At 47.6% G+C, this 27,097-nt stretch overlaps 1 non-coding gene across 1 annotated transcript; it reads left to right on the top strand.

Annotated features, from left to right (window-relative positions):
* Positions 1-7,125: 7,125 nt before the first annotated feature.
* TRNASTOP-UCA (transfer RNA opal suppressor (anticodon UCA)) lies at positions 7,126-7,212 on the top strand. The gene has a single exon. It is a non-coding gene; the product is annotated as a tRNA-Sec (tRNA).
* Positions 7,213-27,097: the final 19,885 nt, after the last annotated feature.

Genomic DNA, 27,097 nt, shown 5'->3' with positions numbered 1-27,097 from the left:
TTTATTCTTCCCCTCTCCCAACCACACACGCACGTGCACATACACAACCAAGTCTTTGTCTCTTGGAATCATTTCCCGCACCAAAGCTGATGGCCATGAAAAGAATTCAACAAAAAAGTTCCACAGGCATTAAGAGGCCAAGACAGAATAAACAGGGTGACTTCCTGAGCACTTGTTCTCATCCAAACTGCCACCTCACGAGGAAGTGATGAATGCAATGGAGCGTATGGTTCAGTGGTTAGAAATTAAGAGAGGTAGTTACGGCTCCCGTGTTTTTGTCCTGGCTCTGCTACAAATCTCCTTTGTCACTAAAAGCAAGTTGTCTACCTGCTTAGTGCCTCAGCCCCCCCAGCTATAAATAGGGATACAGATATTTTCTAACCCCATGCGACGATCAATGTGTTCATGTTTGTAACGTGAGCTGATCTCCAGAGATGAAAGAAGTAATCTGAAGTGAAAACTGCCATGATAGCTCTATGCTGAGACTAATAGAGTCAAGCAGGACAGTCTGGGAGCCAGAGACTAGACTTGATCATCTCTTGCCCAGAGGCAAATGTTAAGTGAGCTATGTCACCATGCTATCCAGATGACTGCAGGTCTGCAAGAGGAGACAAAGAAGAGCCAGAGCCACACTGACTGGTACAAACATGCTTACGGTGTCCAGCTGAGAATGAGTAACAGCTGCTTGCTCATCATCCTGATTTCTGTCACTACTAGTGTTTCTGAATGCTGAAGTGTCCCAACGCTGTGACTCAGGGCTGTGAGTCATGGGCTGTATGTCTCTACCGCATGGAATCACTCACTTGCTCTCTCCGATGAGATTGCAGAAATCACAGATCATCTTGGGTCTCCTACAGTGGTAAGTCTTAAAAATATAGACAGATATTTACAAACACATCCAGAATGAAGTCAGTCTGTCTCCACTGACTTTCTATCAGGGGTTCATATTAGAGATCAATTTCACATACACACCTCCACCCAAAAGGTCTAGAAGAAGCAGAAGTCTTTTTTTTTTTCCTTCTATAGACATTTAATTCCTATATCCCCAAAGCTCTAGTAAATCTGGACTCAACAGGATGCAGTGCAGGTAGCATTCAACCTTTTGCCTCCCCTGCTTTTACCAGTGACATATTTAGACCTGAAATGCTGACAGCAGGGTGACACGCTGCTTTCTGGCACCGCATCTGCCTCATCCTTGTCCAGGCTCCCCAGCCTTCCTGGTAAGGAAGCTTTGATCTACTAGCATTCTCCTCACCTCAGTGCTAGGCTGCAATTAGTTGCACGCAGGGCTGCAGCGGGAGCCCTCTCTGAGCTGGCTGGCAAGACCTCTGAGAAGACACCAGATACTCCCAAGGTATCATCAAGACCTTCGTTGACCACATACAACGCGGCAGACTATTTTCCCATCTACAGACTGCAACAGCAACCAGCTCACGTTCAGGAGCTCACCTCCAGTTTATGTAAGTTCCCTGTTGATACAGGTGCAGCTGAAATGGCTGCCGCTTCCTCTTGAGACGAGGGAGCAGGGGCTCACCTCAGCACTGAGGTGCAAAGCCCTGGGTGATCTCACCGGCTGGGAACCTCCTGCATGGCCTGCCTGTACAGCACCTCATCAGTGAAGCGGCGGCCCCACGCTGACAAGAGTGGGATTGCCGATACTCCTCTAGTGGCAGCGTGGTTTGTGTTGGCCAAAGAGTGTTTCTGTTGGCATATGCCTCTTCCCTGAATTGATTAAGTCATGCCCGTTTTTGCAAATACCTCTGCAGCAAGGTGTTTTGTTGGTGTAAAGCTGTGGTAAAGAATCACTCTCCTTGCTCGCAGCCAGTCTGAATCCTTCCCCCAAACCGAGATAAAAAACTACGACGGCAACCTCTCTGAGCAAGCTTTCTGTGTGCCAAGACAGGGCGAGTGCACTTCCACGTCTGAACTAATGCAGACAACCCCCGAGATCCATACTAGGAAAGCAAACACAATGCTCCAAGCACAGGGACTCCCGAGTGATAGGAAGTGACTTCAGCACACCAATTCCTCTATTCCCGTAACTCTCTGTGGGTTGGCCAATAATCCTTATCGTCCTTGCTGAGAAAGGAGTGCCTTTGCTAGCTGATTACATCCCCCTTTCCTTACTGTGGTCAGCCAGTTGCTGCATGCTAGAAACAGCTGGTGTGATTGATAGATAAGCACACGTCTCAACGCATTTTCCTCTGTCTGCTGTAACCACATCCATCCCTACAGCCACTGGAACAGCAGTTCTAGAAAGGAGTGAAACAACACAGAGCAGTTTTGTTACCAGTACTAGTTCTCTAAGGACACTAATCCAGGGAATCTCAACTTTTCCCATATTTCCGTACAAAATACTGAAGATCTCCACGAAGGAAGGCAGGATGGCCACAAGCCCCCCTACCACCCCCCAACAACAGCACGTCCCACAGCCCAACAACCCCTGCAGATGAGGCAATTCATCTGCTGGACCAAGAAGATGCAGGGCTTGAGACCCTGAGATATCAGGGCCCCAAGATACCACCCACCCCTCAGCTAGCATCTATTCCCTGCACTGAGGCAGGGTTGGGTCTAACAACGCAACCTGAGACTAACGAAGAAATGTGCAAGACCAGACTCTTTGAGGACAAGCATGAATGCATTTGGAATTTTACCCCATTTTGATTAAAGCTCTGTGCACCTTGAGTTCAGCATTTTTGGATAGCCCAAAAGCATTCTTTGAGTGCAACAGCACAGTTAAGTAATAAAATGCTTCAGGATCACCTCTACTGCAAGCACGCCACTCCCTTTTAAGCAGCACATCATGACAAAAGGCATCTCGGGCCAAATTCCTCTTCGATTTGAGTCACAGGAGTGACATCAGGATGGAGCTAGCCCAGCTTGTTAAGTGACTATAAGATGGCCAATTTTATTTTCGTTTTTTTCTGTACTAGTTCCTGGAATCTGGTTTGTAGACACAGCCCTTCCCTTGCTGTTAGCTCACGCCATGAGGTGGGCAGGGGCGTTCAAATAGCATCTTCTTTGACCTTTCTGGTACCGAGATGATTGTTGCTGCTTTTTTGGAGGCTTCTGAGAAGCTCCCACAAGCTTCTGTCCCCCCATGTCTTGAACTGCATCTGCAGGATCCAACCACAGTCCCTCCGGAGGGCAGCGTGGCTCTCACGGTGACGACACCACACTCCTAATTTGTTCCAGCCTGTTTCACGCTGACATTTTAGCACTGACGTCATCAGCTGCTGAAATTTCATTGCTGCTGCTAAGAATAACAGCCCTTCTCATCCCCCACCTTACACCAAATAATTATTTATTAATACAGTAGGGATCTAGGCTTATCTTTTCTGACACAAATCAGGTTCTGGTGGTTAAAAGAAGAAGCAAGAACAAAGCACCAAAGATGCTTATATGTTCTGTCAGCCTGGGACCAAAAAAAAAAAAAAAATCAGGAGCGTATTAAGTTAAGTGGTAAGAGTGCTACAAAAAATGAACGGGAAAAGTTCAGACTGATTTGTTTTAAGGCTTCCTTACCGGACAGTCTTAGGCACTGCAAATTGCTTAAATAGCCTAGGCTACAGCCTGCGCCAGAAGACACTTACAAAGCCCCTTCCAAATTCTCCAACGCTTTGTACCTTGAATATTTGCTTATACTGGTGCAGTGTGGGCGTAAAATACTGCCAAATCAGAATTCCCCTTTGACTTTGGGGCCTGAACCAAATCCCATTGATTTCCGTGGGAGGATTTCTATTAACTTGAATGGGCATTGAATCAAACCTAAATTGGCAGTGCTCTGCACCCATTTGGCATAGTGTAGTTGTCTGCATAAGGTGGAGAATCAGGTCCAAAGACACTGAGAAATGCTTTAATTAAGAGCATTACTGAGGAGAGCAAGCTTTTCCATCGTTAAGCTGATGAACTGAATTTGTTCTATACTTTTAATGGCAAAGGCTCAGATTTTCAAAGACAGTTGGTCTAAAGATGAAGCTCAGTGCTTAGAGGACTTCCAAGAACTGTTTAAAGGCAAATCAGGTGCTGAGGAGCCTTTCAAACCAACAGGTCCGTTAACTTATTTGCATGTTTTTGAAAATCCTAGGAGGTACCTATTGGCCTTTTTGGTAGCCTTATAAGTTTAATCATAAGTCACTAGCCCCCAAGAACAGTTTGGGGATTTAGTCATCGTATGCATCAGCTGGGTTCCGCGTATCGCAGTGGCACCCGCAGCATTGTTCGTTAGGGCTGGAGCCAAGATGACCATTACCTGCAGCCAGCAGCCAGCTCAACCCACCGATTCCCGATCAGTGCCTGGGCCCTCAGAAGCACACTGAGCAGCAGCTGAGAGAAAACGGCACCGGGAGCGACAACTGCACAAAGTTTTGCCTATAGGTACCTGCCGCCTATGGCCCCTCCTCCCGGAAGGAGACAGACACCTCTGACAGGGACAGCAACTCATCCGCAGTCCCTCGTGGTCAGGGCTGACCAAGGCCTTTGAACACCAGACACACAGAGGTCCTGGAAATGTTATTTTCAACCACTGCTGGGGAAGTCAGTGGCTAGCACGGCTTCCGCTCCAGAAGCAGATCTGAACCTAGACGGACTAGCATCCGGTCAAGGAGAAAATCCTCAAAACTTCTTTGTTACCGCTTCCCCATCAACCCTGAGGTCCGGCATCATTTCCTATGTTACTACTGACCCTCTCAGGCGCCTTCCTCCACTGCTTGATCTTTAGAAACTGCTGCATTCGTTATCTCCACATGTGCCTTTACTGCAGAATAAGGGAAGTTTTAGGAGCTGGCCCTTCCGATGGATCCTTTGGTTACTTGGCCACAGTATTTTCCCTAGCTGTTATTTTTCATTTGGACTTGAGTGCTTGGCATAGTCTTTTTCTGGAAAGCACAGGGAGACTGATCATGGGACATGAAAGACAGACATCTCTGCTTAAAAATCCTGGATGCCACAAGAGAGAGGAGAGCAGCATTTTCCCACTAAGATGCCACTAAGATTTCCCCTGAAGTGCCACAGGGGAAGAGATCTAGAAAAGGTAGATGCCAGAGAGGAAAGCAAAGAGAAAATGAAAGTGTTTTTAAAGCCGAGACTTGAAAATGAAATACAGGAGCTAGGAATGCCTCCTCCGACCCCTGACAGCCATTCTTGTTCAGCCTGAATTGGCCAGCAAGGTCACATGCCTCTGGGCCCACAGGAACGTATCTCTGAGCTGACGTGCTTCTCCCAGCAGACGTCAGGACCGGCTCGGCTGGAAGCCTGAGGGATTGCTGCGGCCACCTGATTTCCTCGAACCCCCGCGCTAACCTCTTCCTCCCCATGACTAATTTCCCTGCACCTCCTCCCACGCTCGCCCCCAGTTCCTCACCCCGTGCATTTTCATGCACAAAAGAAACTTGCTAGATTACGCCACCTGCTACTGGGATAAGTACCAGGTAAAGAGATAGGACTGTACTGGGGCACACGACTCCTACAAACCAAGGAAGGGAAGAAAAATTCCTGCTAGGCACTGGCAGGCACAGGAGCAGCTCTCCAACCAGCTCCGTCTGATAAAACCCCTGTTTCTGGGCTGGAGTTTAAAATGTGCTCTAAAAAACACATTTAGATTGCTAAAAAAGCTGTTCACTATGAACAATAAGGCCTCAGGCACACTCATGCCCGTGTTGGGAATCAGCGGGCCAGATGATACCAGAGCTGGTCGCGTTCCAACGGGGTAAGTCATGACTTGGAGCCACGCACTGTAAGTAAAGCTGTGCCCAGCACCATTCCCGGGTGTGAGCGGCAACGGTGCTGTCCCACCGCATATTTTTCGTTTTCTTTTGCTGACATCTACAAAACTGCTCCCAGCTTCGGGCTATGGCCCTGGTTCTGTTCCCTACCACTTTTACCCTGGTGCTGCACCACTGAGGACCAGTTTTGAGCCTCAGCTTCCCCGGGGTGAGCAAGAGGGGGAACAGGCCTACGGTTTTATTTGTTGCTTACACCAAAAGAATCATCTAATTAAAAATCACTGGAAACCACATGCATTTGCAGAAATGGCTCCACTTCAGAGGAATCTCTCAAGGCAAATAAGTGAGTAATTTTTCAAGGGTTTAGACATTTATGAAAATAGCCTCTATAGTTACACTGGCTAGGATAAAATTACAAGTGTTTTCAATCCTCATACTTCGGGACATAAGTTGATCCTCAGCTGGGGGCCAGGGAGGAATTTCCTCCCAGAGGATATTATTGTTCTGCGAGGTATCTCATGGGAGATTCACATCTTCCTCCAGAGTATCTGGCATTAGCCACTGCAGGGGAGGGGGGGAAAAAAAGATACTGCAAGAAAAAGAAAAAGATACTTCTCAACATGAGCCAGTGCTCTGGTCTCCTCTGCCGAGCCCTGCGTGTTGCGTTTATATGCCCTTAATTCATTGGGCAGCTGTATTTACACCCACTTACCGAACCGGGCACCCCCACTGATGGGGACGAGGCGCGGACGCACCCCCAGCCGCCACCGCCCGTGGGAAGCGAGCCCGAGCGGGAGAAAGGCACACGGGTGTCAGGTGGGCGCCAGGCGCCGAGGGCGGCGCGAAGCCTGGTCCGCAGCGCCCGCGGCTCTGCCAGCCCCCGGCCCGGCGACCGCGGAAGAGGGGCGATCGCATCACCTCGGCGGCCGGGGCCGGGGCCGGGGCCGGGGCCGGGGCCGGGGCCGGGGCGGGGGCGGCCCCCGTTACACAAGCTGCCCCGTCCCGATGTTGTAAGGGACCCCGGAGATCCGGGAAGGGCGGCGGGCAGGGCACGGCCCCGCTCCTTCTGGGAAGCGCCGTGACTCACCCGCCGCCCCGGGCCGGGGGCGCCGCCAGGGCCGCAGCCCCTTCCCGGAGCGCCTCCCGCCCCGCCCCTCCCTCGGGAGCGGCCAATCACCGGCCTCTATATTTGCATACAGCGCCCAGGGGCTTCTGGGAGGGCGGCGGCGGCTGCGCCCACCCGCTCCGCTCCCGCCACGGCAGCACCTTCACCGCTGCCGGCCGCTTTCCGCGCCGGGAGCCGGCGGGGAGCGCAGCGTGCGGGCAAACCACCCCTCACCTTCACCTCAGGGTAGCAGAGCGACGGGGCTTTATATAGGAAGGCGAGGAGAGGTTTAGAATTGCCCGGATGACCCTCAGTGGTCTGGGGTGCAGGCTTCAAACCTGTAGCTGTCTAGCGACAGAGTGGTTCAATTCCACCTTTCGGGCGATAAAATACCAGGCCTCCGCTTTTTACCCCGGGGACGGTCGGGCCCGGCGCCGGGCTCCGCTTTTTGCCCCGGGGACGGTCGGGACCCGGCGCCGGGCTGTGCCCGGCGCCGGGCCCGACCGTCCCCGAGGCAAAAAGCTGCGCCCGCTGCAGCGTTATCCCGAGATATCGCAATGCAGGGCGACATTTTGCTTACCCTCCGTTTCACCTTACACCCACAGAGCACCTTCTTGGGGCGCAACGGGGAGGTCCCGTCCATCGGTAGGAGCACGGCGCTGGAGCGATGAAATGGTGGTGTGCTGGGTGCAGCCGAAGCATGAAAAATCTCCCGAGGGTGCCTGGGTGACAATTACAGATTTTAATTGGATTCTGCTAAGCGGATCTTTGTTAAATGGTGTCACACATCTTACAAGAACAGAAAAGAAGTAAATAACAGAAGCCATTCTCTAGATCTGCTCCATATTGATGGTAACTCATCTCCCACCCACGCTACAACAAAGATGCTTCACTTCAGCAGTAAGCACGGGTGCTAATAATGTCACCCAGCCCCACGAAAAATAAAGGTTAACGTGAAGCGAAAAAACATATTCTTCAAGCAGAAGGCATTTATTTTGTGATACCCTATTGCAACGACTCCAGCAGATTATTTGCAGAGTCTCTAGCTAGGATGAGACCCCGACCACCCGCACCGCAGGGGAGAGCGAGGACTTGGAGGACAATTCCTTGTCGCCTCCTGGTCCCACAGGCAGAAAGGGCGATTCTGCCTGGTGAATCCCCCGGAGGGAGAGAAGAAATACCGAGTGAATTATCAGGTCTCTGATGTTCCTGCGTGTTTTTTGGGGGGTGCAGTGCCATCCGGAGCTAAGTAGGTAAGCACCCCTGAGGATCCAAGCCGGATGACTGTGCTTCCTTTACATCAAATGACTCAGGCCAGCTGAAGGCCTGGGAGAAGGGAAGGGCACAGAGAGCCCTGACGCCACTCCTGCTGGCTGCTACTGCTTCCAGCCTGCCGAGCGCCCGAGTCAATCGGAGAGGAGCAGCTGTGGTGCCAGCAAGGCCCGCCGCTCCGGGAATACACTGGCCTGTTATGGGAAATCTGGGGGAAAAAACCCTCCGCGGCTCAAACGGCACATGCCAACTTTTTTATGGCCTTGCAGGAGATGTGCGTGCGCTCTCCCCAGCGCAGCTGGGAGCGCCCTGAGCCCCAGATGGCTATCTATCTGCTCCGTGCCGCCTCGTTTACCAGCCTGCCTCCTCTGCCCTTAATGAACTTTCTATGTGGAATTTTGCTGCGGCCTCAGAAATTGGTATCTGCGCCGCAGTTTGGCTGGGGGCTTTTGTTTGCGTCGAGGGGGGGAGCATTGGAAAGGCCTTTGCCCAGTAGTGGGCAGCTGAGAACGTTAACATTCGATGTCAGTTACCAAGTAGAACATAATACGGCTCTTTCATGTGGTGTTTATAACTGAACATGCTGTTTTGTGTCAGCCTGTTTTTTTTTTTTTCTTCCAAGAAGTAGTTTTGGATTAAATTATGACAATTACATTCTTATATTCACCCCCCCCCCCCGCCAACCCCCACCCTTCCCCTGCGTGCACACAAACACAAATGGGAATTATGTGCTCTGAGTGCGATTTGAACTATACAGCCTGGGATCTGTGCCTGGCATTGAGTTCACTTTTTTCCTCCAGAACAAAAAAGGCCGCATCCACTCCGCACTCTTTCATCGCCTTAGGGTAAAGTAACACGGTCAGATTGCTGGTGTGGGTGATTTGTCCCTCGGGGAGCTGGTGGGGAAAACAGACTTTCAAGCACATGAGAAAGGAGGCCAGGGAGCCCCGGCCAGGGAGGCTGTGGTAAGCAGTGTGGGGGTCTAGGTTTGTGAAATCCTGTGTGAATCCCCACCCCGAGCTGCTCACACCCCACCCTGGCTGGCTCGCGTACCTGGGCAGTGCCTCATCTGGTCGGTCATGCAGGCACACGGCAGGACGCGATCCCATCTCTTGGGGCTGTGCCCTCCAGGGCTGCACCTCTAGCACACAGCTGAACCTAGGAAAACATGAGGGTTAGTTAGGACAGGAGACACAACAAGGCTGCTCTTGCAGCCTTTAGCTGACATGGTAGGTGGGACAAGGCCTTAGGGAACAGGGCAGTCTATATTTTGGTGCTATTTTTCAAACACTGGTTGGAGGAGAAGACCAGTGTGGAGGCCTGTGTAGATGACCTGGCTGTAGGAGGGACATTTTGCACAATGCTATCCATGTCTTGCCTGAGTTGGCTTTGTTTGGAGTCACTCATTAGTCAGGCAAAGCTTTCAGTGTTCGAACCTGAATGTCACTTTCTTCCCTGACAAAGGGCCAAACTAAGAGAAGCCAAAGGCTTCACCACTGGTTAGAAGGCAATCCAGGGGTTACTCAGAGCCAAGATGCACGAGAGCCTGGCTCCTCAGCTGAACATAATCTGCCTCCTGTTGTTTTCCCCGTGGAGTCACAGCGCGGTGAGGAGGATGTGCTGGTGACAGATGGCTGACGCGACTTGCTAAGCGTAGGGGTGACTGGGCTGTGACTCAGCAAGTGTTTGGTTACAAGAGATCAGGAGCATGTGCTTTTGCACTGCTAACAGTGGCCCTAGCTGGGTCTCCTGCAGGACTAAGCATGGGCTGTCATCTGAAGCCTGTGACTCCCATCATCCATGGGAGGAAAGCAGGCACACGTTGCCTATTTGAGCAGAAAGTCAAGCTCCTAATTACTGTTTACATTGATAATGGATAATCTCTAAGTGTATATAAATATATGACCTGCCAGTGGGACTTAGATGTCCTACTGGCCTTCAGAAAGGAAACCATTCAACATTCTGGCCTAAAATAATGACCATCTTGCTTGGAGGGAGTAGGACTCAGAAAACTTCTTTTGCAGTCGAGTCACTAGAGGGGGACAAAGACCTAGTCTGGGTAGGCATCCATCTACCAGCTCCACCATTGCAGCTGTGGGAGACACCTTGGAGAGGCAGAAGCAAAGACGGCCCTTGTCTTCCTGAGATTTTACGGTGCCCAAGCGCTAGGACAGCATTCCAGAGTCTGAGCAGGCAGCTGGGGATCAGCAATGCGTTGGGGAAATGAAGCCACTCCTTTTCCCCCAGAAGCAGGATGGCGCATGCATGTGCGTGTGTAGTTTAGCAGCCTATATAGTGGCTCTTCCAGCATTTCTGCCTACCTAGGGCCAGCCTGTCCATAGCTGGCCAGGGCTTTCAAAGGCTAAATTCCAGCCATTGCACAGCACACGACAGCATCACCTGGGCACAGGACTCGGACAATCACGTACGTTTACAGGCACATGCCATTTTTCTCCTTTTTCCTCTTTTATGAGTGGAAGAGAGCTGAATTCTCCGGTCTGGATAGGTGCCAGGTGTTATTGTTGTCTCTGTGAGTTAAAGACGTCATGGAAATATTGGAGGACTTGAACTCAAACAGAGTGTACCTGTGTGCATCCCACACGCACACAAGAGAGCTGAAGTGGCCATGGCAAACAGCAAGGCAGTGTTTGCAACTAACATATTGACCTGAAGTGCTTGAAAGCCACTACACATGCTCCCCTGGAGAAATGTCGGCTGGAATGACTCACACGAATGGATTGTGATACGCAGCCCTCAGCCCAGCCAGGCTGTGCGTGGAACCAAGACACTCCCATTTTCTCCCCTCCAGCATACTTCCCTGACCAAATCCAGGACTGAGCCATTTGGCTCTGACTCGAGCTGGTCAGAACATGTTTTTCTTTTCTTCTCTTTTCCCCTTCTTCACCCTTTGGAAAATGTTGACATTTCAGCAAAGGGCTGAAAACCCAAACCCTGAATATTTTCCATTGGAAAACGCTGGGGGGAAGGGAGGGGAATAATCCCCAAACTGCCAACAATCAAATATCTTTTGCTTTTAAGACTTCTGGGTTTATGAGGGGGGGCACATTTGGAGGACAGCGAACACTTTCTATGAAAGTATCTGTTCTCTCAAAACCCATTTTTTCACTAGAAAAGTGTTCCAACTGGCGTCCTTTTCACTGGTGATGGTTTGGACATTCTCTACATGTAGTTTTGGAATCGACCTGAAGAAAACTTAATTAGTTTTATTGGAATATAAGGCACAAATGACACTCCCACAGCACCACTGATATTCACTTGGTATTCTCAGGATCATGAGAATATATCCTGATATTCTCTCTTTGTCAACAGTGCTGTTTACAAAAACATCTCAAGCAAGTTTGGAACCCAGTCTCTGGAGACACCATGCTCCCCAGAGCTCCAGCTGACTTGCCGCAGACCTCAGAGCACATTCCTGGAGGGAATCTACCTTTCACAAGATCACATCAAAAGCTGTAAAGGAAGCAATATGTACTGAAAGGCGTATTAGCTGTAACTATCCCTTGAGTAATTGATAGCACAGAAACACTTACAAAGCGTTTTGTTCTGATGTCTTCAGCTGATTTAAATTTCTGTCTGAATTGTAATGTAGACCTGAAACATCTGTTTCATCTTGTCTTTGCATATTATTCTGCTTTCCTGTAAGTTAAAAATAAAAAAGGGACAATGTTAGCACAACGGAACACACATATTTGCAGGAGATGAATTATGCCCTAAAACTTTTACTAAATGTGGCTAATAGCAGGTTAGAGTTTAAAAAAGGAAAGATCTTAAAACAGGCATACACTAATCGTAAATAAATGCAGGCTGCAAACTAGCAGAAGCATTCAAAACAACAGCAGAGTAAAGTTCACAATAACCTCCAAAGAGGAACAATGGGAATAAAAAACTTTACTGTTTGAAGACAGATCTTTATCAGTTGTGGGATATCATGACAGCAAAGGAGTAGATTCAATGACCCAGAGGTTCCTTCTAATTTGTTGTGCCCCTTTTCCCATTTTTTCCCCACACTGAAGCTTCCCAGTTACTCTACATTCTCTCTGGGATGATTTAGCAAGTGCACTGCTGCACTTCGTTCTGATTTAGCACAGGTCTCTATCCCTTGTCACTTCCAGGTTTTTCTGAACTAGCCAGCTGTGTTTGAATTAAGTCAGTGCCAAAGAAGGGGCATGTTTGACTCCATCAAATCCCTATTTTTTATTTTCTTTTCAGTTTAGGAACATCTTGCTGTCATTGTTAAAGCTTATAAAGCAGTGGGTTTAAAAAGATAATGATGCAAAATCTCAATTTTAGACCTCACCTTTGTCAGCTGGGGACAACTAAATTGCATGTTGATAAAAGGAAGAGGCACTGAATGTCTCTGATACCTTAGTGGCAAGAAACACAGAGCTCCTAAGGACCTGCATTGGTGCTGTGTGTCCTTTGTCATAATTTTTCAAGATAAAAGTAAGCAATTTTTCACTTACAGAACTCTGCTCTTGAGTTAATAAAGTCAAAAGATCAAGAGCTTTAGTCCCTCACCTTGGAAACACGACTACATGCAAGAAGCCACAGCAGAAACCTGAGAAATAGCCTTCCAGAGATGTAACTAGCCATCAGAAACCCATACACACGTAGCTGAGATGTAGCTGTATGATCTGCCAAAGACTGAGCTGTCCTTGCTCTCATCGGTACTAAAAGGGCAGGTGCAGAAACAAGGAGATTCCAAGTAAGAAGATAAAGGGTCAAATGAATCACCCAGTCACTGTGTGAAACGTAACGACTGGGAGACCAAACAGATTAAGCCAGGGCTCGTGACTGTTAACATTCACAGAAACATGTTCCACAAATCCAGCTTTCTGAGAAAAATCAGATTCTAGTTCCCTTCTGGTAATTTAAAGAGGCAACAATCTGTTCATATGACCTTCAGATCCGGCTGGCACAGGGACTGAGTCCTACAATAAAAACTGAAGAACGGCCCTTCTGGGCCACAGCAGTGGTCCTCCCTGCCCAGCACTTTGCTCCCAACTGGGACATGGTGAGAGACTATCCAGGGAGAGCACACAGGCCTGGACATTTCCCTCCCCCTTTTGTTTCCTCAGCATTCACCTTGGTTGGATCGGGATGTTTGATTGTACATCTTGCCTGTTCCCTTTAGTGTCCATTTACGGACCTGGTGTCTGCAAATTCGTCTAACGCCATTTTGAGCCTGATGATGCTGTCCACCTCTGCAGCCTGCTGGGCCAGCAACTTTCAGAAGTTCTCTACCTAATGTGATGTAATTTCTTTAATCTGTTTTAAACTCGTCTCCTACTAGTTTCACTGAGCGCTCCCTGTTCTACCGTTGAGGGATTTGGCTACTAATGGCTCTGTGTTCACCTCAGCCACCCTGATTTTGTGAACTCAGTCCTTAATCATCAGAACAACAGCAAAGAATTGCAATACTGGGTTGCTCAGCTCACTTCCCTCCCCGTCGCTTGCTGACCTGCCCAGAGTGGTTTTATGCCTGGAGCAGTCTGCCTGCTACCAAACTCGGAGGGGAGAAAAACGACAGCAAAGCAAATGGAGTGCAACTTCCTTCCAGTGCTCTGCTCCCCGCGCAGCTGTTCAGGGGTGACGCAACGGGTCCGTTTTGCGGTTAAGAGCTGGACGCTGATGGCCCTGTCCTTCCCTTGGGGACCAGCAGTTCCCTGCCCAGCAGGGGGCTGCAAAGCAGCAAGCAGGATTTTGGGGAGGGTAGGCTGGCAGCCCCGGCGGGGGTGTCAGGGGCATCTTCCAAAGTGGCTTTAATTAATGAGCACATGTGCAGCGAGGAGAGTTACAGCATCCCACTCAAATTGTTGACTTGGAGCCGCTTCTGGAGACAGCCGTATTCTGCTCATTAGGAAAGAGCTTTTTTGCAATGCCCTTGGATTGGACGGCTCTTGGATTGCACCACGAGATCAAGTCCACGTACGGGCTGCCTGCCTTTCGGCTGCCAGCTCCAAGAGGGTTGTTTTTCTTGTCTTCTCGTTCTCAAGGAGTGCTCAGCCAGATGGCCTGTTTTTGAATGCACTGTGCGTTGGTTGGATGTGTGTTTGGAGAGTCTGCCAGCTTCACGAGAAGGAAGAAAGAGCAAAAGAAAGGGAAAAAAGCGCCATTTGGTATCTATCTCTGGGACCCAGCCAGAGTTGAGGCTCTGTTTGAAGAAGGGGGGAGTCTTAAGAGAGAAACTCTAGACAAAATTGAAAGCTGGAAAAACTTTCAAGCTTGACAGACTGGGAGACTGAAGTTCTGTACAACACCCATCCACTACCTGGCTCCCTTGCAAACGTGTAGCAGAGTCCCTCAAGAGCAATAGGAAGAGGAAGCACAAGCACCAAGTATCTACCTGCCCTCCCAGCGTACCTCACCTATGGGCTGAGATGCGGAGAGGTGACCCAGCCAGCCTGCCCACCGAGGCTGGGTAGCGCTGCCTGTGGCTTCTGGGATTTTGCTCGCAGTTCACTAAAAACTGAAATTACAGCATGCAGCCCAGACACATCAGCACAGGAAGCAGAGCTGCAATAGAGTAGTACGAAATAACCACCACCACGGCCCAACTCTTGAAGAAGCTAGCCTTAATTTTACTACAGGCCAATGTCATTTTCTTGCACCGCCTGATGTTTGCTTCCCAGAAATACCTTCTGTTGATTTTGGGCAGCAAATAAATACAGGCCAAACCAGAGCAACGGCTTTTTCCAGCACTCATTGGCAAATAATTTGAACCTGACGAGAAAAATCTGTTGGTGAAGGGAAGGGGGAAGTTTTGAAGTTTGGGTGGATTGTGCTTGGCTTTCTTTTCTTAACTAGATGTCGTGTTGTGGTAACAACACATTGTTCCAAGCAGCAGGAGGAGGTCTTGTTAAGCAGAGCCGGAGAAAGCCACGTTTGTAACCATCCCCGCTGGCTGACACGCCACTGAGTCTTACAAGCAGACTTGTCTGCTCGCTTACTGAAACCATGGCAGAAAGAAGATGGTTGCAGGAGCATGTGTATCTGTGCGGGTGTGTGTGGTAACTGCAAACCCCACTGATGGCATCAAGTTATTGTCACTGAAGTGATCAGAACTCACGGGCCCCGGGCGGACAGTGTGTCCATGGCAACACCGGCTGGGCTGTGGGTTGCAGCCACTCTGCAGACAGCGAGGCAAAGTGGGCTCTTCTCACTCCTGCTGTGGGCCACACATCTCGGGCAAAGCCTTCCGGTATCTACCGCATGTCGTAAGCACCTCTGGCTTCCCAGGGCTTCCTGACTGTCAGTATGCCAGGTCCAAGAGGTACATACCGTTCACTTCACAGCAGCAGCAAAGGGCAGCATTTGCAATCCCCAGCACGCAAAGAGCAGGACCCTTCCCCGAAGGCAGGGAAACATTGTCAGCTGTTGGCAAGACAGTGTCTCTGACGCTGAGACCTAGCGGTGCAGACACCATCCTGGAAGGGACGGAGGATTAGCCAGTTCAAGACAGTGACTACATCAGGCAAATACGTTCTTGTATGGGTCGGAAGGCTGCACGATGAGATTGCCTCCCTTCCCACTCCAACAGGACCCAATTTTGGTAAATAACCCTTGCATAATAAAGTTATTAGGCTGCAGTACCTACATTCACAGCTAAGATCATTACATGAGATTTGATTTTCTGTCTGCCAGAAAACAAGGTGGGAGAATCCAATGCTAAGTTCAACCATTCTCTCCAGGGCTTTAGAGGGCTCATTAAACCATTCAGGCAATTGCCTGATTGTCACCAAGTGCTATGTCACAGAATTGGTAAAGGAAGGATTTCTGTCTTTAACTGCACAGAAAAATTGTGCTTATGTTGACAAGCCTACACAGGCCAGGCATGGAGCTCATCCTGTGCTCCTGGAGTGTCTCACTCACATCCATTCTTTTGGTCCATGAGCTTCCCATGATTTTGTTGGTGGTCCATATCTCCTGTAGACCATATGTTTGATGTTACTGGGGAAAGCAGAGGTTAAAAAAATTAGAACTCCTTTTGAAGTCAGAGGAAGGAAAAACTTTAGAGAATGACTTATGGCTAGAAGTAGCTCCATCAGTCAAATGCAGAGACTCATTTGACTCATGACTGGAGTTGGATGTAAGGACAAAGATGGTTGCTTTAAAAAATCCTGGTCAAAGGTAAAATGGAAAACCATAAAGTGGAAACCAACAGAGCACATGTTCAAGAAATTGAACTCTTAAGATACAAATTCACTTCACAACCATGCTGACTGACTTTTAGACTGTAACTGCACAGTTCACAAGTCTGTTTTCAAAAAGGGCGTGCACGAACACACACACACACAGAGGTAAATGTAATATATGTAGCTATTATTCATACGTGATTTCTTGACAGGCATTTTACTGTGACTTTAACGAGGCTTGATGCTGTCTACCACAGTGTTGTGTTCAAGTTAGGATGTTATAGTCTGGATGGGTGGACTAGCAGAAGGCAAAAAACTGGCTTAGATGGTCAGGCTTGGAGAGGAGTGGATAATATGTCGTACTCTACCAGAAGGCTGGTAACAAGTGGGGTACTGCCGGGGTCTATCCTGGGGCCTGTCCTGTTTAAACATCTTTAACAGTTGTCTGGATGAGGCAGTGGAGTGCTTGCTCATCAAGTTTGGAGATGACATCAAAGTGGCAGGGGACAGTTGATAGGCTTGAGTGCAGGGCTGCCATTCAGAGGGCCCTAGACAGGCTGGAGGAATGGGCTGATAGGAACCTTATGAAATTTAGCAAGGACAAATGCAAAGTCTTGCACTTGGGAAGGAAGAGCCCCTGTAGTGGTACAGGCTGGGGACTGATGGGCAGGGGAGCAGCTCTGCAGAAAAGGATCTGGGGATCCAGGCAGAGAGGAAGCTGGGCATGAGCCAGCAGCGTGCCTTAGCAGCAAAGGCGGCCAAAGGCATTCTGGGCTGTATTAACAGAGTCACAGCCAGGAGGCTGACAGATGTGTTTATCCCCCTTCCCTAGGTACTCATATGGCACTGGAGTACTGAACCCAGTTTTGCACCCCCAATGCAAGAGAAACGTTGACATATTGGAGCAAGTTCAGCAGAGACCACCAAGATGGTTGGGGGCTAGAGCCCTGTGAGGAGAGGCTGAGGGAACTGGGCTTGTTCGGCCCGAAGAAGAGATGGCTTTGTAGAGCACAAACAGCCTGACAGTTCCTACAAGGAGGTTATCAAGAAGATGGAGCCAGGCTCTTCACTATAGTGCATGGTGGGAGGACATGAGACAACGGACGTAAATTAAAATGAAAGAGGTTCAGGCTGGCTATAAGGAAAAGCATTTTCACCGTAAGGACAGTCGAATACTGCCCAAAGAAGTCGTGCAGTCACCAAGGTTTTCAGGACCCAACTGTCAAAAGCCCTGAGCAACCTGTTCTCATCGTATAGCTGAGCTCCTTCTTTGAACAGGAGGTTAAACTAGAGACCTCCAAGTCCCTTCCAACCTGAGCAATTCTGTGATTGATTGTATGGTTTTGAAAGGTATTTGGGAGCCTGAGCATTATCCACTTAAGAAGCAGACACAATACCATGTGAGTTGATTGGCCAATCACTCTGCAGGAGTAGAAACTACTCAAACAAAAGTCACAGTGAATCATTTGCAAAAAGATTTGTTTGCATAAAACAATTCATTGAAAATTTTAGACTAACAAATAGTTAGGCAAAAGTCTGTCTGTCTGTTCTTCACAGCCTGCAAAGAAATAAAATTTCAGTGACTTTATTACCCAGTTACACACCAGTTTTCCTTAATGCCCAGTCACCAGTTAGTAGATTGAAAGCTCTGTTCTCTCTCATTGAGGGCTGTCATCTACACGTGAAAAAGAATGAGAATGCCAAATACCAAAGGCAGCTAGAAATATTTCTTTGATTATTCCTATGGCATCTTCCAACTGAAAACTCAGTGCTGTTAATTAATTAAGCCTAGAAACACTTATGCCAGGAAGTTCAATATCACCCCTTTTTACAGACGGGGGAAAACAAGATATAGCTTTCACTCAGGGCCACTCGATGAATGAGGGGCAGAACCAGAAATAAAACCTTGGAATCCTGGCTCAGAGTCTTCTCTTATAATCTCTAGACAAAGCTTCTTCCGTGTAAAATTCCATCTAAGCTCTTCATAGAATAATTGGAGCCAATTTATTTCCTCACTCGTTAACAATGAAATCTGACAGGCTTTGTACTCGGGATGCTGAAGCTCAGCTAGGGGACCAAGGCTCTTCTCCATGAGGGGAGGCCTGGAATGTCAGTCTTTAGGTGGCTTAGTAGGGGCATGGTTCCAGCTGCCAGGTACCTGAACTCCTGTCCAAATCCCTGTGGCAAAGCTTTAGGGAAGAACTGGAACGTAAATGACCAAAGTGATCTACCACAAATGTTAGGGAACGATTTAGACAAATAGCAGCTGTTTTTGTAATGGCAATGCTTTGCCCTCAGTGGCACTTAAGAAGTCTGAACATTTACCTGTGTTGGTATTAGGCTGGCTTCTCTTTTCCTTCGATTTGCTTTGCCTATGAGCCACACAGGCAGTTTTTCAAGAGAGCGAGCTGACAAAGCTCTGAGACACAGGGAGGCTCATGGCAGTACTTCAGATGTGCCCCTCAATTCTGCCTTCTTCAGTTCCATCAGATCTGGAGCACACAAAGTTCGTAAGGGCTAACAGCTCACTAGCAGTGACTTGCACTACCTTGGTATGTGTAGGAAGGTAATGAGTCACGGAGTTCTCTACCTTCCCTACCCAGGGCAAATGGCTCACCATCCTCTCTGTCAACACTTCCAAGGTTTCCTCAGAGGCCAAGAAACTGAGACATGAAGAGCTCCAGAAGTGCTGACTGTCCAATATTTGAAACTAATGACTCTGAAGGTTGCTCAGCACCTCTTAACCACAGGCCATTACGTTTGAAGCTAGAGAATCCCAAACTAGGGGATGCATTTAAAAATGTGCCCTACTTGCTCAGCATCACATGAAGCAGGCTCTGGCAGAGGAGGGGCAGACTCAAGATTTCCACATTAAAAAGCCTGTACTTTTGCTGCTCTGATGTGTTTTCCTTCTGCAAAGCAATACAAGAAAGACTATTCCCACAGAGCTTCCAGGGAAGTTCTGCACGCCTTCTGCCTTGCTCTCTTCAGCTTTTGGCTATACGAAAGCTTTCTGCAGAGTAGAGTTGAGGACACTGATCATAAAGTCCAGAGACCAGAAGAGGTGAGGGAGAGACCATCTTTTACAAGAAATCCTTGGGGAATGCGGAAGCTCATCTTCCCTGGATCTTCATGCCATCTGCCCCATCTCTACCAAGTCTCCAAGCTCAGGTCCAGTAAGTGGCATGTTTGAATTGACTTTGAACATCTGGAAATAGTTTGCTATTTGCAGTCCCCTCCCTCCATTTGTGGCTACACGTGGTTAACAAATAGCTGCTTCTTTGGCCCCAGATGTCTGTTATGGCCCTTCCCTTTCCCTCTCAGGCATTTTTAGCCATGAGGACAGAGTGTGCATCACCTCCTGCAGTGAGGCAGACTGACAGAAAACAATGGCAGGAAAGCCCATTGTCTTAATATTTGGGGCCAAATCACCTAGGCTCTGCCTGCCCACTTCCCTCGGTCCAGCATTGTCTTGGTGACCTATGAAGCAGAAGTTCATACACACCTTCTCCTGCAGGGATGATAAGGGTGCATACTCCCAGCCAAGGTCTAGGGAATAGGGAGGTGACAAGGTGGAAGAGAGAGAAGAAGCAAAGCACAGAGAATAGCACTTGTGTCTGTCAAAGCAAAACTAAAAGGTTTAGGGAACAAAGAAGGCTGGCTTTGGCTTTGGCTCAAGATCAAAGCCTGGAGGTGGCTGTGGCTTTCTGAACTTCTAGCTGAAAGTAGCAAAAAGAGGCTCTTTTTTACCATACTGATGGCACTGAGAGCGGCTTGCAAGGATCCAAACCTGCAAGGAGTGAGCCCCAAGGATGAGAGCTTTCCCATCACCCTGATTGACACTTGGAGGGGGAGAGGTTGGTGGGATTCAAGTGTCATGTAGCAGGGAAGAGAGTTGAGGCTGTACTACCTCAATGGCTTCAGAGAGACCGAGAGCACACAACCACAACTGCCTGTCTGGTTGAAGTAGGGTCAGGGGAGGCTGCAGGATAGGGAAGGGGCTATTTCTTCACCAAGCTGTGTGTTCAATGGAAACATGCGCTGGCAAGAATGAAGAGTTCAGCTGAAGCCTAGAACATGAAATTGAACAAGTGGCTTTCTAACGAAAAGCTAAAGGGGAAGTTCCACAGCCTGCTTCACTGCAGCAAATGACGGCAAAACATTGCAGCCAAGGAGAAGGGAATCAGGTTATTTTGTAATTAAGAAAGGACTTGATACTCTGCTGAGCTAAAATTTGTGTAATTGTTGCATAGGCACAGTTTTCTTGTTGGAATCTAGCTCTTTCAAATATAGATGAAAATGACTGAGGACATTCTCAAGAGAGTATAGCCTTCTATGCTGTTGAATCTTTGCCCAAAAGTCACACCAGCCTTCTGTTCATTCACAAATACCCCAGTATGTCAATCACTTACCATGGAGCCTGGTAATTAAGATAAATCACTGGGACTGATAGGTTAGGAAGCACTAGATACAGTAACTAGCATCAGTTGAAGCAGCCACTTAAGAAGCTTCTTGGGGTGATAAACATGCTCTTCTTTCAGGAGTTCCCCAGTTCAGGAGTACGGTTGACGTATAAGAATCTCTCTCTCTCAGAATTTCTTGCATACCAAAGGATTCTGGCAATCTGCAGGAGAGAAGGAGAAGGGCAGAGCTAACCCAAGAGTGGCTAGTTTTATGTCCCTTTCCATCCTGAGACACGGGAACATTTTTACACGTTAGCATGTTGGTGTCTCGCTGCGGCTCAGCTGGGATCAATGGCATATGGCATAGTGGCTTGTCCAGAAGAAGGACTAACAACATATGAAAATATCCTCTATGGCCAGTGGAGCTGTAGAAGAGACCTCTGCAGCTGTTCATGTTAACAACTCACAAACAATATAACCAACCAATAGGAAGGTTACTGTAAATTCATCAGGCAAATATTATTCAACCATCTGAAGAACGGCTTGACTAATGAAAAGGTTATTTGTGAATAATTCCAGAAGGATGATAACACATTGGAAAAAGTATAGAGAAGAGATACTGGGCTGATTAAAGGACTAGAAAGCATGCCTTGCAGTGAAAGACTCCAGGAGCTCAATCTGCTTGAACAAAGATCAGGTGAAGGGCTGACTTGATCACAGACTCTCAGCGCCGATATAAAAAGCGGAGGTTTGATAATGGAGGGCTGTTCAAACTGGCAGACAAATAAATAAAACAATGATAGAGAACGGAAATTGGACAAATCCTGACTAGACAAAAACCCATGATGTTTTTAGAAGTGAGAGTAATTAACCAGTTTATGTAAGGCTTCTGGTGGATTTCTTCATTCATTAGCAATATGTTAAAGAAAAAAAAATAGAAAAAGCAATTCAGTGTGATCCTGCAGCCTATGGTATGCAGGAGCTCAGACTAATGATGCCACTGGCCCCTTCTCACTTTGTAATTTCTGAACCAACGAGCAAGTTACTCAAAACTGATGGCAGAAGGTAACGTGCTGAACATACTGATACACCATTTGTGAATGTTATTCAGCAAGCTCTAATTATGATTGTAATGACTGAGGAGATCAATGGAAAGACTCCTAGTGATGACATCACCTTGAGTAAATCACTGTCTACAAAACATACCTTCACTCCCCTTGTTCTTCAAGGAGCAAAATCCGCTTTGCAGATGCCTTTTGCCCCTTGCGGTGCCTATCTCTCTTTGCCTTCCACCAGTGAAAGGAACTTAGCACTGACTCAGGAAGGATTTGTGAGTTTTAACTCACTAATGATTGCACAGCGCTTTAGGAGCCTCATCTGGGAGATTCAGTCTATGCCTTTGCAATCCCACTCACTTATTCCCTTAGACAAATGGGAGGAGGCACTTGCCTCCTCATATCTGGCAGCTACTGCAATAACAACTTTAAAAATAGATTTTGGCAGAGAATTTAAAAAATTAAAAGCGTCCCAACTTTAAAGGCTAGAACGGGGATTAGACAAGGCTGCTTGATCTGGTAATTCACAGGGAAATGAAAAGTTCCTTCAGTCATGATTGTGTATCATTTGTTGAATAAAGAGAGTCGCTGCCTGAAACATTCCCAGTTCCATGTAGCTACAAAAAATAATATGCCGCTCTTCTTGTGGCCAAATGCAAAGCCACTCTTTGGATCAGGGGATAATGTCATAAGGGTTTGGATTCATTTTAAGAGGGAGGTTTTCATATCAGTGAACAAGGCAGTTCAGAAAATCAGTTCAGCCTCCACCCCATCAGCGGATTTCACATCTAAAATCATAACAAAAGCTGCTAGAAGGGAAATAGGCCCGCTGCCCAGCTGCCTTTCTTTGCGTATCTGCTTGAAACCAATCTTGCAGAAAGCTCTTAGCCTCTAGACTGAACAGTAGTTGGAGCTGAAATAAATATGAATGAGCAATGGTTAGGACGCTCAAGAACTGACAGTCAGTTGGTAATGTGGTAATGTGGTTGTACTGGAAGAGAAGATAGGGACTGGTGAAGACAGAAGTCCATGTGTGTGGATTCCTTTGACATAGCATCCCAAATTCCTTTGGGATTTGCTTTGCTGAAGTATAATAATTCCTTGTATTTCTATAAAGCTTTCTTTTCAAAGACCTGCAAATTTTTTATATATATTTTTTATATATGGGGAGATAAAACTGTCCTTATCTTAGAGCTGCCAAAAGGTACAAACAGGGAAACGTAACTGTCCTTATCTCAGAGCTGCCAAGAGGTACAGAGAAAATTAACTGTTTGAGACCACACAGGAGACTGCCTAATGTAAGGCGCTTAACTAAAAGAACTAAACTGTAGTTCTCATGCCAACCTACAGCAAATGGGAAGAGAAACGATTTCATCTGCTCTCTGGAGTGGCACATTCCCCTAGTTGACTATAGCAGTTGATGAGGCTTTAAGTATCTAAGGTTGGATGGGATGAGGTTCAGACCTCAGCCCAACCTCTTTATTCTTTGGTTTAGCTGAAACTCCCTCCACAAAACTCACTGAAATCAGTGGGAAACCTCTCAAGGATGCCAATGAGCTTAGAAGAAAGACAGGCAGCTGAAGATCCAGGCCTTGGTGGTTACCCCTTTGTTTCAGAAGTTGTAGTCTAGATTATTTTCAAAACAGTTCAGCTGCTGGTACCAACCCACTGCCAGGACTGTTTAGTTCACCTGATTGGGAATGGCTGTCATTTCCTGTGGAAGAGACAGAGGCTGGGGAGATGCAGCATTTCCCCAGTGACAGCTCTGAGCCATGCGTATGGGTCAATCGCACATGTTTCCAAAGCAGCTGGAGTCCTGGATGCAAATGCCGTAGAAGATGGTCTCTCTGTGTGTGCTGTTCCACTGCCCAGGATTTCTGGATAGCCACAATCATACTGGAAAATTCATAATTTTGCTCAAGAACCTCAGCCATTCCTACCTAATTTCTGTTGATCAGTCAGTGAGTTACAGGCTCCTTCTGGAACAGCGACAACCTTGCAGGAAGCAATGGCAATGAACACAGCAGAGTGGGCAGCTACTCCATCCCCTCTGTTAACCTGAGACTGCAGCAGAGTTACGGAAGGTTACACACCCTGCCCATCCTGCACTGCATCACCAATTGCGAGTTGTTCCCTTTCATAGAATCATAGAATCGTTAAGGTTGGAAAAGACCCTTAAGATCATCGAGTCCAACCGTTAACCTATCAATCACTGCCAAGTCCACCACTAAACCATGTCCCTAAGCACCACATCTACCCGTCTTTTAAATACCTCCAGGGATGGAGACTCAACCACTTCCCTGGGCAGCCTGTTCCAGTGCCTGACTACCCTTTCGGTGAAGAAGTTTTTCCTAATATCCAACTTAAACTTCCCCTGGCGCAGCTTGAGGCTGTTTCCTCTCATCCTATCGCTTGTTACTAGGGAGAAGAGACTGACCCCCACCTTGCTACAACCCCCTTTCAGGTAGTAGAGAGCAATAAGGTCTCCCCTCAGCCTCCTCTTCTCCAGACTAAACAACCCCAGCTCCCTCAGCCGCTCCTCATAAGACTTGTGCTCCAGACCCTTCACCAGCTTCGTTACCCTCCTCTGGACACGCTCCAGCACCTCGATGTCCTTGTAGTGAGGGGCCCAAAACTGAACACAGTACTCGAGGTGCGGCCTCACCAGTGCCGAGTACAGGGGCACTGTCACCTCCCTGGTCCTGCTGGCCAAGAATTAATCAAACGGCCTTTGCTTATTGTTGTATTTCACACTATTTGACCTTTCTGCTCAGCAGTTCTAACAATGAGGAAATGAAGCCAAGACTGGCAACTGGTAGATTTGCTTAGAAAGGTTAAATGATAAATTGCATCTGACTGAATGAACCCAGGAGGCCTACAGCAATTCAGTCTCTTTAAATCTTGGGATTTTATTGAAAGGGGTATATAGCTGCATGTGATATGAACATATGCAGTGGGGAGACACGAACACCCTGTTTCTAAGCTTACTTCTGACTCTCATCTTACCAAAGCCCTTGGGTACATAATTTATGCTTTCTTCCACACTGCCACTGCAAAGCAAACGTAGCACTCACTTCACTTCACATGACGATTTTGGTGCTTACCATGGTGTAGACGCAATGTAGATCATGTTCCATTCACATCTTCTGCAAAAGCCTAGTTCCCCTTGCAGTCCATGAGAGCGTACTGTCCATACAGCCTGGTACTCAGGAAGGCCCACAGACCAACCTGCCGTCGCTGTCGCTTCCACTCACAGCTGAGTGAGTTTGACCATACAGCTCCTTGTCAGCTGAACTCATCACTGCTGTACCTGAGCATCTCCATGCAGGGCCACAATCAGGACCTCTGAGGACCTGCTGGCAGTAGGGCAGAATTCGGTCACAGCAGCATCTCAGGGGTGTGCACCCCAGAGGGTCGCCTTGGCTCTTACAGAGAGTCTGACAGCTCGTGATGTCAGTGACATCTAACACCAGGAGATTCATTAAATCTCTTCCTGGGAAGAGGGAAGCAAACTGCAGAGAGACATGAGCGGGCAGTGATTTTTTAACTCTCTCAATGAAGGAGACCTTTCAGCTATTTGCTCTGAAAGTCTGTTCTCATATCATTCCTGGGAGGGACGCATGCAGAGCCCAGTCCTGGGGAAGAGCCTCCCAAGCATTTGTAGCAGCTGGAGATGTAAGATACTATTGTGGCTGAAGAATGGGCTACGATTCTTGACAAGGTACCAGTTAGTCACTGGTCTCAGTGTGCTGCTTTCTGAAGACAATGCAGTGCTGGGTCTGGACTCCACATAAAAAGAAGGAAAAAGAAATCACCAAAAAAAACCCAACAGGGGATATTTTCCAGAAGCAGAACTAAAAAAACAATATGAAAATTGTCCTTTTTTGGATGAAAATCTGAAACCCATAGACCTTTCTATGTAAATTACTGTTTTGTTTTGGTTTTTTAATAAAAAAAAAAAAAGTGAAAAATGTGTACTCTTTTCCTCACCTTTCCTTTCTCCCCTTCTACTTTTCTCCTGTGCCATCACTGAAAAGGGGGTAAGAGGAAAACTGACAGTAAAGCCTGGGTCCCCCAGACTTCTGAAGAGAGTAAAATGTTCTTTGTAGGAAAATTTTTGAACAAAGGTCTATGAGCAGCTCCACATCTTGACATTTGACACATTGAGCTCCCCCCCTCCGAAGTTTGTGTGTTCTTCAGGGAAATCCATTTGCCCCTGGGGTTAAGTGCTTCAATTATTAATCCAAGTATATAATCAGGGCTGAAATCAGCCACTATGTGAAGCGTGACGGCTCTCTCATTATATGACCAGAAATATTCACAAAAAGTGTAGAGAAGGTGTGACCTCTTCATGTTCCTGTGTATCTCTGCTCCTGATGAAACTCCCTAAAGGTGAGTTGATCAGCATGAGACCTCCTGTAGGACAGGTAAGTTGGTACAGAGGGTTTTTATTCTCCCTGCTTTCCAATTATTATTTCATGAAAAATACATCAGTTATAAAATGTCTGGAATGGATCCTGAGCTACATATGGAAGTGGATTGTTTGCCACTGCCGGATGCTACCGTAACATGTACGTCACCATGCCTTTCTCAGTTGGTGACTAGTAGTTTGCAAAGTCTGGGTGAGCATGGAGTGATTTTACCAGACATGAGTGAGATGCTATGTAAAAGCAGTCGTATGGTGTTTGAGGTTTGTCTTTGTAACTGGCTCCAGCATTCAAATACACCTCCTCCCAAGCTGTTGTTTCCTACTCTCTACATAAATCTTCCATCTACTTAGCTTGAATTTTAGTTTTTGCTATGAAAGACCTTATAGATATGAGACGTGATTGCCTAGAGAGGGCAGGCAGATAATCTTGGTTGTAGAGTTATATTTTTCAGTGTTAGCTTTCCGGGTTTGCCCTTTAAAGATATGACAGTTGTATATAAGTGGAAGTAATTTAGCCCTGGAGGGGTAAAATTCTTTTTTAAGCTCTTCATGTAATCTTAGTTTGTTATTGCAAAAAGATCTCTAACCAGGAGCAACTGGGCCCAATCTGATGCTGAATTATAAATAACTAGAAATCCTGGGGCAGTCCTCTGCAGTGCTGGAGCAGTTGCCAGATGCAGTTGGCGTCAGATGTATGTCCAACTCGAAGGCATTTGCCTGTATTTCACCCACAGGTATCGCAGACAGGAGGGCAGCTGGGGAGGTGTCCTGCTGACTGTCCTGCAAGTGGAGGCTCACCAATGCCATCATATTGGTGCAGAGGATCAGATGGGGTGGCACCCTACAAAACTAGCGGCTGTACCAATACAGTGTAGAAGACAGTCCCTGTCTAGAAGAGCTAAAAGCCTGCAACTGGCAACAGAGAAGTGCAATGATTGCCCGTGGTTGTTCAGC

The sequence above is a fragment of the Nipponia nippon genome, unplaced genomic scaffold (assembly GCF_047370975.1).
Source record: "Nipponia nippon isolate SJK-2023a ecotype South Korea unplaced genomic scaffold, ASM4737097v1 scaffold_4, whole genome shotgun sequence".
NCBI classification, from domain to species: domain Eukaryota; kingdom Metazoa; phylum Chordata; class Aves; order Pelecaniformes; family Threskiornithidae; genus Nipponia; species Nipponia nippon.
This window is presented reverse-complemented; position numbering and strand designations above follow the sequence as displayed.